Source organism: Lissotriton helveticus, chromosome 2_1, assembly GCF_964261635.1.
Source record: "Lissotriton helveticus chromosome 2_1, aLisHel1.1, whole genome shotgun sequence".
NCBI classification, from domain to species: domain Eukaryota; kingdom Metazoa; phylum Chordata; class Amphibia; order Caudata; family Salamandridae; genus Lissotriton; species Lissotriton helveticus.
Window position 1 is genome coordinate 852,008,683 of NC_136059.1, and position 12,537 is coordinate 852,021,219.

The following is a 12,537-nucleotide window of genomic DNA, read 5'->3' on the forward strand; positions in this document are numbered from 1 at the left end:
GTTCTATTGAACACCCAAAAAGAGCTAATCTATTAGTAGGAATAATATGGACTGACAGAGCTAGAGATTGATTAATCCTTGAAAAAACATCAGACCAAAATTGATATAGACCGGGGCAGTAAAAAAAATGTGGCTCCAAGACCCTATCTCTGGGCCCCCACATCTGAAACATAACCCAGAAGAGGCTGGAAAGAATTAATTCAGTCTTTTAGGTGTATAATAGGCTAGCCATCTTGACAAACAGGTCATTCTTTATAGTTGGCAGCTCTAATCGCTTTATGGCCTACTTCACATATAGACTGCCATTCCTATTTACTAACACTGCTGCCAGTTTCTTTTTATAGTTTAGGAAAAAAGCTATCAAGCACTTTCTGCTCTCCCGACTGTATTAGGCAAGAATACCAATTGCCCACTCCACTCATGCCCTGGCTGTATAATGGGTTTAACATGTTTAAAGCTTCATTATTGGTCACAGCGTAATCTGTTTTTTAAAAACTCAATATTTTATTAAAACTGAATGCCAAAGCTGGAAATCTAGAGCCCAGCTGCTGGGACAACATCTTGCTTGTAATCAAATTAGATATGCTAAAAAAAATCACCCAAGTATTTAATACCTGCCTCCTTCCATAATTGCACAGACCCACGAGAGAGTTGCAAGCCGAAGGGATGACATTCACTACTTTTTCAATACAGATGATATCAGGGAATTTTATGCAAATTAAAAAATACTTGTATGAGACAAGTTAGATCAGTAGTGCGGCTGGGTGAAAGGCGAGGCACTGTGGCTCGTCAAGCAGTAGAGTAAGCAGGTGGAGCGAGCAGACCAGCGCCCAGAGACCAGCTCTAATCCATAATTTTGCACAGAGTTACCGGTAAGGGCGTGCTGAATGCTGAGTGTGGGGACAATACAGTGCTGAGAGGCAAGGTGCTGCAGCTCATTTTAACGGATGAAGTAAGGAACAAGGAGCAATGTTACAGGATACTACTGGACTTCCTCTGTGAATCAAGGCTTATTGCACATATCGTCAGACTCCTATGCAGTTGTTGCACTTGGGCTATGTGCTATGCTCTCTATGAAAAACGAATACGAGGTTTTTAAAGTTAGAGCTGCAAAAAAATATATAAAATTGTAAAATCATCTTTTCAGTCTCACTTTGAAAAGGATTCGTTAAATCAATTTGGCAAACATGGCAAAGGGAAAAGCACAGATGTTCCTCTGGGAAATTGCTTAGGACTTAATTGAAGTGGCCGCAGTAAGGGAAGACAACACATCTGTTCTGCAGGGGTGGCACCGGATGTTTTAAGTGCTGGGTGAAAATTATGAGGAAGGACAAAGTAATTACGACAGTAGATGACAGGTTTTGCCCAACTTCGCGAAACTGAAAAGTGAAACCAGGAGCTGTCTGCAGTACTAATCCAGCAGAACTACAGGTAAAAAAATTCAGAGACAAAAGTGAAAAAACAATCCTTGCTAGCCTCTAGCAAAATTTATAATTTGTTTGCTGTAAGGAGCTAAGACACAGGATACTTGCCACGCACCCCCAGGACTTAAGGAAACTAAAGTAAGATGGGGAGACATTTGAAACACGCAAATGCAGTTGCAAAAGTTGAAGATGAGACTGGGCTAAAAGCAAAAAAAAATCCAATTCAAGCAAAAGGGATAGTTTCTCTGGCCAAGGCATCCAACCCAGTAAATTTCTCAGGCTTGAACTCAAGTTTTGAGAGTTCCACAGAAGATCTATCCGAGCCACAGTCTGAGTTACACCTAGAAGGAGATAACCCCCTTATTTATTTATTTATTTATTTAGTGTATTTATAGAGCGCAGAAACCTGTCACCCAAAGGGCATCCTGGCGCTTTTGTAACGGAAGGATCCAATGATGCAGAGAAGGGGCAAACTGTTGTAACTATACCAATGGCAGAGGCAGCAAAATTGGAGCTGAAGAAATATAAAGAGATTCCATTGTTCACAAAAAAATCTAGTCAGCCTTCAGTCGCCCAAGATTCGCCACACTTAAATGTAGGCATGGTAGTAACACCAGAAGAAGAGGAAGAAGCAGCAGCAATTGATTCTTTGGAGATGTTACACATATCTCCATCTCCCTGAGGAATGGTTCAAGATTCGATACCTACGGTGTCCACTCACTTGGGGAAAGAACACCCATTGCATTCTCAGGCAAGCCAACTCATTCCATCACTCCACACTCTGCCTCCTGATCTATCTTCATCCGCAGACATTCTAAAACAGTAGCTACAGAGTGGGCCGCAGTTTCAGGAAACGTCTCAGGAAATTTCTCGAGCACTAACAGAGCGGGGACCAGAACCATCAGGCCAAACAACCTGCCCAGCAGAACAAAAATCTACAAGACAATTCGGAATTTTTAACCAGCGGAGCCAAAACGCAACAGCTCAAAATTAAAACCTTTACTTAATCTTATACTGGATGAGATTAGGAAAATGAAAAAATCTCAAGAAACTGAGATAGCAGCTCTTCATCTACATCTGGAAAAAATTGAAGAATCAGTCGCAGGTATCCCAGCAAGTTTTCAGGAAGCTGAATCAAGGATAGCCCACCTGGAGGACCAAATGGGTTCTATGATCCAGAAAATTAACTTGATAACAGAAGACAAAATTTGTACTGGAGAACAAGCTCGAAATAATTGGAAAATCATTCATGTCGCTGCAATCTTCGTGTTGTTTTCCTGATGGGATGGAGGGAACTAACACTCTTCTGTGGGTGGAGTCATTTATCAAGCAAAAAGTAATTCCGGATTTCACAGGAGACTTAATGCTAACTAGGGCACATCGGGTTCCTGCGCAATCCATTCCTAATTCCAAGTTCCCTCGTACAATTCAGACTAACTTTGCAGAATTTAGAGTGAAAGAGAATATTTTGTCCAAAGCAAACCGTTTACCATCAATGAGTGGACTTTGTTGTGTTCTTGGATTTCAGGTCTCTTTGCCAAAGCGCCGGGACACCTCCTGGGGTAGCCGTGCGCTCTAAAAGTACGGCCTTAACATAACATAACATAAATGTCGGATCTTTCCAGATATGTCTGCAGTGGCGGCTCACAGACGTAAAGAGTTTGTGAAGCTCCTATATCTATTTAAAGCACAGGGGGGCTCAGGTATCTATTGCGCAGCAATCCAAACTCAGGGTGTTGGCTAAAGGGAAATTTCATATGTTCTCTCGCATTGAAGAGGCCCAGAATTCATTAAAAGAGATTTCCACTGCAAAGGGAATTAGTGGTTATTAATGTTTTTCTTTTTCTTCTTTATGATTATGAGGTCTTCACTGTTGTGTGAGGGGAAGATCACCTAGGATGTAGGGACAGGGCACTCCATAGGGTAGAAGGGAGGGGAAAAATGTGGTTTACGGACCACATTTTAGGGGGCTTCTTCTTTGGGTTGGGGGAAGGCGGGTGGTGGGTAGTATAGCAGCAAAAAATGAACAGGAAAAATATGTAAAGGTAAATAATGAGCAGGAAAGATATAAACTATTTAGAATTAAGCTGAAAGGGATGAGAAAACTTCAGAGATTGATCTTGAGACGAAATGAGTGAGAAAATTAGCTGAAAGGGATGAGAAAACTTCAGAGATTGGTCTTGAGCTTAAATGAGGGAGAAAATTAGATAAGATGGGATCAAAAATGCAGGATATAAAAAAATTGTAACATGTAATGTGAATGGATTACTTAACCCCCGGAAAAGTGCTGCTCTTTTAAACTGGATAATGTCCCTCTCTCCCGAGATTATATTTTTGTAAGAAATGCATCTCAGGACTGACACCCCAAAGATATCGCTTCCTAAAAAGTATCAGCAGGCATACTTCTCATCTGCTAATTTAGCAGTTCGCGGAGTAGGGATTCTATGATCTACTACCTTTGATTGGCAGGTTAAGGATGATTGTCGAAATGGGAAGGGTAGATAGCTCTGGGTGAAAGTAAAGCTGCAGGAAACAGTCCTGAATTTGTTTAACTATTACGGTCCTATTGAGGATGATACTGCAGCACTCATACAAATCTATCAATTAGTGGTACCAATGGAAGATATATTAATTTTAGGAGCTGATTTTAATTTTATTCAGAACTTGGCCCTTGATACATCAAACAAGGCAAAATGCCAACTAAAGCCTAAAATGGGAAAATTAATAAATAGGCTCTCTAATGATTTCTCACTAATAGATCCTCGGAGACTAGGGCATTCTAGTCTCTTGCAATTTACCTGTTAGTCAGCAAGATTTAGATCAGCCTCCCGTTTGGATTAGTTTTTAGTAGATAAGTTTGTTGCCAATGGCCCGACAGAAATATTGGCTAACTCTTTTTCAGATCACTCATTGGTTCATTCAGATTGAAATTAGGAAGCGCTATAAAAAAGAGGTCAGGATGGCAGTTTGATAAATCTCTACTACAAGATATGACTTGGCTGACAGAAGCCAGAGGATTTATTAAGACATTCTTCTACCTTAATCTAAATACAGCTCCTTTGTTTACGGTATGGGAGGCATTAAAAGCCACTTTAGAGGCTAGATCATATATTATGAGGCAAAAATAGGTAATATTCGGAAACAAATCATTCTGGCATTACAGACTGCCGTAGAAAAAGCTAGCCTAAGAGTATTACTAATGGATTCACCATTGCCTATTATTAAAGCGCAACAGCAAGAGTTAGATAGAGCCAAGGAGAAGCTAAAGGATTTGTTGCTATTAGAGGAGATTTTGGGCAGTAGGGCGTATCAGCAGAAGCTCTACGAGGAAAGTCAACAGATGGGCAGATTTCTGGCTTGGTCTACTAAATGTCAAAAAGCTGCTCAGTTAATTACCCAAATCAAAAATCCATCAACGGGTATATTTGAGGATGATAAAGAGGCAATTGCTGAGGTATTTCTTACACATTTTAATCAAATTTATGCAGAAACTCAAGTAATAGATGAGCTAGCATTGAGGAGTTATTTAGAAGAATTAGAATTACCTTTACTATCACAACAGCTTTCGGAGACATTAAATGCCTATAGAAATTACGGAGGTTCAAAACGGTTTAAATAGATTGCCCAATGCCAAGGCCTGTGGTGGGGATGGGATCCCGGTGGAAGTATATAAGGCATTTCAAGAAGAATTGCTTCCTTTTTTAACAAACTTGTTTAATCAAATTAAAGAATCTATAGACATCTCAAAAAGTTTTAAGGAATCAGTATTAATAATTTTCTTTAAAAAAGATAAAGATCCCTCCAATCCCAGCTCTTATCGCCCTATCAGTCTGCGAAACACGGATTATAAACTGCTTATGAACATTTGGGCAAAAAGAACAGCACCCTGTGCACTACAAGTAGTTTATAGTGACCAAAATGGTTTTATTCCAGGACGTCTCATGGCCTCTAATACATATTTTATATCGCAAGCTATTTAGTATTTTTCTATTAATAAGACCAAGACGGTGATTATGATGATGGATGCTAAAAAGGCTTTTGATTTGGTAGATTGGAGAGCTTTGTTTTTTATTTTGGATAAACTTAGTTTTCTGTCACAATTCATCAGATGCTAAAAATGTATATAGTTGTGCGGAGGCTAAAATCATGACTAACGTCTCAGAAGCAGGCAAAGTTAATATTAAACGAGGCACACATCAGGGATGCCCGTTATCCCCCCTTTTATATTTAGTTTTTATTGAACCCTTGGCTGTTAGCATCCGAAAGAGTGTAATGATTTTGCCTCCAATTGAGGGGATGGCAAAAATTAAGCTATATGCGTATGACATTATTCTATATCTAAGAGCAGGGGCACTCAATATACAGAATGCTCTTGATGAAATCCAGAAATTCATACAGGTTGGAGGATATAAAGTAAAGCAAGAGAAAACTGAAATTCTAACATTTAATGTGATTCCCTAGGATGTTCCATCTTCTATTCAGTTAAAACCACGACATACGGTTAGCTATTTGGGAAGACACATTACAAATGATTATGGGAAATAATTTTCCTTAAATTATACTAGCATGCTCACCAAAGTGAAAAAGCTATTAGAAAATGGTCTTTGCACCCACTATCATTAATAGGGAGGATCTCTATGGTCAAAATGTTGGTGCTTCCTTTGTTTTTGTTTCTTTTTGACAATCTTCCTTTGAAAATCCCGAATTTATATTTTAAGGAGCTAGGGGCCAGATGTAGGTAGCCCTTTACCGGTCGGTAACGGCCGAAACTCGGTATTTTCAGCCGTTACCGACCGGTATTGAGCAATTGGCATGTAGGACATCAAAAATCGGCAGATTCGGTAAATTTATCGAATCGGTAAAGTTACCGAATCGGTAAAATACCGAATCGGAAAAATTACCGAATCTGTAAATTTACCGATTCGCAACGGTTTGCGATTCGGTAAATTTACCGATTCGGTAATTTTTCAGATTCGGTAAATTTACCGATTCGGTAAAATACCGATTCGGTAAATAAGAAGTGGTAAAAATGAATATTGAGATGTAGGGAAGCTCTTAAATACCGAATTTGCTTGAAATTCGGTATTTAAGAGTCGGTATTTACCATGGATTGAAATCAGGTGGTAACCAGGTGCAACCTATAAAAATGGACCCAAAATGCAATTCTACTTGCACAATGGCCGCATTTTATGTCATTGCAAGACGGCTACGGCTACAGGAGGAAGGAGAGAGGGAATGGCAGGGAGAGGAGCAGGTCTACAAACAGGAAATCACCCTGTTCATGCTCAAAGAGGCAGAGATACTCCAGAGGTACAGGTTGGCCCCAGACACCATCACGGAACTCATCAGGGTCCTCCACCCACTGTTGGAGCATACTACCCCAAGGACACACGCTATTCCACCCCACGTGCAGGTGTTGTGCAGCCTACACCTGCTTGCGTCTGGGAGCTACCAGAGTGTGGTTGCTGCGGTAGGTGGGGTGACCCAGAGCAGCCTGTCAAGATTTTTCCACAAATTCCTTGACGCCATGTTACAGAGGATGGAGCATTATATATCTTTTCCTGCAACCCATGCTGAACTGGTCCAAACAAAATCCGACTTTTACCAGATGGCACGCTTCCCCAATATAATTGGCTGCATTGATAGCACGCACATTCCCATTTGTCTCCCTGCTGCCACAGAATATATATACAGGAATAGGAAGTCAACGCACACCATCAATGTGCAGGTGATTTGCAATGCACAGTGCACCATCACTGACCTTGTGGCAAAATTCCCTGGGAGTACCCACGACTCCTATATATTTCAAAACAGCGGCATCTATGCACGGCTGACTGCAGGGGAATTTGGAGAAGGATACCTCCTAGGTGAGACACAGTGTGCGACCCCCATAACACCTATTGCAGTAAGAAGTACAAGTATGCATGTGAGTAATGTATTCCCATTTCATTTTAGGAGACAGTGCATATGCCCTCCGCTTCTTCATACTCACCCCCTACCTCAACCCCTCAACACCCAGCCAAAGGAGATATAACCTGGCCCACAAGAGCACAAGGAATGTCGTTGAGCGTACGTTTGGTATCTGGAAAAGCAGGTTCAGATGCTTGCACAAGAACGGAAGTGCAAGGCAGTATACCCCCATCACCTGCTGTAAGATCATTGCTGCGTGTGCTATGTTGCACAACCTTGGTGTGAAGAAGGGGACTGAGGTGGAGTTGTCAGACTATGAGGATCATGACGCTGACATTGCTGTGCCAGCAACACAACCTGCTGGAGTGTCAACACCAAGTGATGGCAGATACAGACGTGAGGAGATTACACGCAACTATTTCTGAGTAAGTAATGAGACACAGACAGGTTGTGTATGAGAACAACGCAATTTAACATTGCCACAACGTTCAAGCACTGAAGTGCAACAAAATAAACATTATAAACTTGGGGACTGTATGTCCCGGGTTACTGCACCCATGACCGGCAATGTCACTTGCGCCCGCGCTTCCCTGAGCCACTGGGATGTTGATCACTGCTTTCAGCATGCCCTGCAGCCTCAGCTGGGCACCTGCTACTCCTCTGTGGCTCCACTCCAGCGCTTGCCATGCTGCTGCGGCTACTTCTGTCCTCTGCCTCTGCCACATCCAGGGCAGGATTCTGTGCAGTGTGTGAAATAAGCATAGCCTCTAGCGCACTAGTGATTCTGGCCATGCCCCTGGTTACCTCGGCCGTGTTCTGTGTCAGGCTCTCCTGCATATTGATGCTTCTACGGCATAGCTGGGATGTGGCAGTGGCCAGACGATTAATGGCTGTATTGTGGACACGGGCCTCCCTGCGCCTTGTGTGTTCCAGGCTGTCTAGTTTGGAGCAGAGCTTGTGAATGGAGTCGCTCATCTGATGCATCCCTGCTGCAATGTCCGCATTTGTCTTAGCTACCTCCTTATTGGACTCAACAATGTCTCTGATGCCCTTCCCCATGTCTCCTATTTGGTCATTCAGGACTCGGAATTGGCGATGGCAGGCTTGAATGGATTTTCCCTGCATCCGTTGTATGCGCACCATGCTCCCCTCCAGCCCACGGAACACAGTGCCATCTCCACGTCCACCTGCACTGCTGGGTCTGCGTTGCCTTCTGCGCGAGGTGAGTGGCTCATTGGTGGACTGCAGTGCAGCAGGACTCATTTCTACAGTGACTGGAGCCTCACCCTCTGCTGCCTCCATTACTGGTAGTGGGGCCACAACACGCTTCCTGGCTGGTGGGGTTGCAGGAGCAGACAGGAACAGTGATGGGGAGGTTTCTGGTGAGAACACCAATGGAGGGGATTGTGAAAGGTGTGGGGAGTGCGGCAACTCTGGGGTCTGCAGTGTGTCTTCATCATGGGTGCTGCCAGTGGTGTCACCCTCCTCCTGCGAGGCTTGTACTTGGCTTGGCCCTGCTTCATCACTCGCCTCCCTCGCTGGTGCAGTCCCTTCTGTCTCTGTGGGTTGACTGCCTGATTTTGCCCCTAGGTATAGCGTATATCAACTGAGTGATACTGTATCACAGTCACTACAATAAATGCTTTACACATTTCACTTTCATTTATCTGCATTACTTTCAGAGACTTGCTGACTAAATTTCCCATAATGCATTGCTCCTGTATAGTGCTGGCAGTACTGGACTGGGTTTGGCTTGTGCACAAAGGATAAAGGGAAGCAGGTTGGTATGGGGTGTCATGCTGAGCTTGCGTCTTACCTTTTTTTGTTGCTCTGGCTGAGCTGTCGACATCTCCAAGTCCCAGAACGCTGTCTGGCTCGATGGTTGAGGCCACCAACTCCTCCAGGTCTGTCAGGGGGGGCGCAGGGTTCCTTCCTCCACTGGTGACACCAGCCTGCTTGTGTATTTCAGACATCTTCTTCTTGGTGAGGCTCCTGATGTCGTAAAATCTTTTTTTTAAATCCTCAATATTCCTGCTTGTGACTCCCACTGCATTGACTTTTTCTGCAATTGCAAGCCACATTTTACGTTTGGCAGACTCAGGAACAGTGAGGGAGTGCCTGCCAAATAGTTGCTTGTGCACTCTCACAACCTCCTCCACCAGTACCTGCAGCTCCATGCTGCTGAACTTAATTTTTCTCTTTCTCTCAGCCTTCTGACTCTCACTGCTGCTTGCCATTTTTCTTGTGGTAAACTTTCAACAAAACTCTCCCTGCTGCTCTGTGTCTCTGCTCAGCTCTGACTGCCTCTCCAGAACCTTCTAATTAGTTGCAGCTGCCTGGGTAGCCACTTCCTGGTAGGGAGGGGGAGGATGGTAGCACCTGATTGGCTGCTTTCATTAGTTTCACTTTTGCTTGCTTTCCGATTCGGAATTTACCGATTCGGTATTTACCGAATCGGTATTTCCAATGCATTCCTATGGGCCAAAAGGCCCATAGGGATGAATGGGAAATACCGATTCGGTAAATACCGATTCGGTAAATTGCGAGAGTCCGATTCCGAATTTTACCGATTCGGTAAAAAATACCGATTTTTTTCCTACATCTCATTTACCGATTTTTGAATACTGAATCGGTAAAATTCGGTATTTAAGAATCGGTAAATGACATTTACCTACATCTGGCCCTAGATCAAATAGTCAGGAGGTTTGTATGGAATAACAAACATCCCTGGGTTAAAATAGCTACATTACAATTAGATGTAACATCAGGAAGCTTGGCACTTCCACATTTTCCTACATATTACCAGGCTTCTTTAGCAAACTTACACTCCCAACTCGGCGAAGAAAAGCAGTTTTTTGATAATTTTCTGCTCACTCACATGCTCACTCACATGCTGTAGGAAAGTGCTATAACACTCCCCGTTTTTCTACGTTTGGCAGAAGTAAAGAAAACAAGGTACAAGGTGATACTGACATTAGGCAAAAGAATTCAGTTATTTTTTAAATCGCAAAATATCCGTGTATTTCATGCATGTACCCCGATACAGGATTGTGAAGCAGAAGGTCTCATACTGTCTGGAGGGCTTTATCAGGTATAGCAAGAATTAGGTTTTCTCCAGTTAAGGAAATTTTATAATCACGAAACATTAATTACCTGGGAAACAGTTTGACCCCGAGCCAGTACACTGACTACTGGCCTCTTTGTTAGTTTTTTACAGCTAGTTAATTTTCTTAAAATCATTTATTCTGTGATGGACGAAATGGCACATCAAATCACTAAGCAGATGGCAAATAAAATGATGGGGGACGGATATTGGTATCGGCTGCTTCAACAAAAGGCCCATTCTGACGAGATCTTGACAAAAGTACTCCAAAAAATCAACTCGGGGACTAGCTGTAAGTTTAATGTCAAAGAATGGAAACAGCTTAGTGAGTTAGCAAGTAAAGCATTTAGAGGCGCTAACTATAAGAGAAATAATTTTTTATCTAGATGGTTATTATATTATACACCCGAAAGACTATCCAAAATGTTTAAAATGAGCCTGAATCAATGTTTTCGATTAACAACAAAATGGTAATGGTGGCTAGGTGCATATATCCTATCAATGTAATGATTTGCAGCACTTCTGGAAAGCGATTTTTGCCAATATGTCTTTGATTTTGTCCTGGCCAATTGAGTCATCAGCTATGTTGGTGTTATTTGGCTCATCAGGAGAAGTGAATGTTTCACAAAACATCAGCAGTATTTTATATTAACTTCTATTGCAGTTGCTAGGTCACTTGTCCTTCAAAACTGGAGAACCAATAAACAACCTAGTATTGAACAATGGTTTAATAAAATGTCCAGGACCTGTAGATTAGAAGAGGTCTATACCAAACGTATAGGAGCAACTGTAAGATTCAGAGGTATCTGGCAACAATTTTCTTTTAATGGGATGACGGACGAAAGGTGATTATAGGATCTAGGTGATTCTTACTATTAGCACAACACACTTTAAATATTGCAAGGCCCTCTTGTATCCTTCAAACAATTTTTTGCACATGGCACTTTCGAAGCGATTAGAAGTATATCTGCTGCTAGATTTGTATGCACTTTACCCTTCTACACATTGCACTTTTTTAGTGATTAGGAAGATATCTGTTGTAAGGAGTGTATGCACTTTAATCAAGTGAGAATGATTTCTACATAGGTTTGCCATTATTTTTTTTAAATTACAGTGTTTGCAATGTAGAAACTATAGGGAATTTCTACATCTTTTAGTGGTTCCTTAATGTTGACCTTTTGGAACCATGTTTTAAATTATTCGGATAAGATGTATTATGAATTTGCTACAGAGTGAGTTTTATAGCTGTTAATAAGTGGGAATTTACAATTATGCTGTTTGGGTTTAGTTTGTAGATCGTCATTATTTATGTACTATATCTGATGCTATATATCTTATCGGTTTACTCTCGTTTTTATGTATTTTCCTGTTCAAATAAAAAATAAAAAGGTAGATCAGCTAATGCCTCGTATTTCGACTTTTTAGGGAGTTTCAAAAACGTAGAAAAACCGGTAGTTGGATTGTACTCTCGTGCATCAACACGTTTAGTAAAACATTCTCAAAGTTTGATTCTGCAGATGGGAGCTGAACCAGGAAATTCAATAATGCAGCCTGGTAATAGAGCTCGAAATGTATTTGTATTTTTATTTACTCATCTTCCGATTAAAATTCCTAAATCTAATTTATCATTAATCTGTAATATTATATGGGCACAGAAACAACTTAGAACTTCTTTAGCAATTTTACAACTAGATACATCCCTGGGAGGTTTTGCCCTCCCCAATTTCGAGCTAATCGCCTTTCTACTGAGTTAAAAGCAGAAATACACACCCTTGAGATCAAATTGAAAACATATCAGGCACTATCCTCTATCAAGAAGAGACTGGAGGATCTTAACAAGAGTATGGATGACTTTGAGGACTCCTTTGAAATAGACCTATTTCAAAAAAGTAAAGAAACACTCAAGCAGGTTCACACAAAAGCATGCATATCCTTGCATTATTGCATATGGGCTGACTACATGGGCACACAGGGTAATTCCCATTTTGGACCTGACACTGATTCATCAGAATACAGATCAGTGAGCTCTGACATCAGCAGTGGGAGCAGTGATAAACCCATGAAAAGACGAGGATATTACAGGGGCAATGCATATGGCTA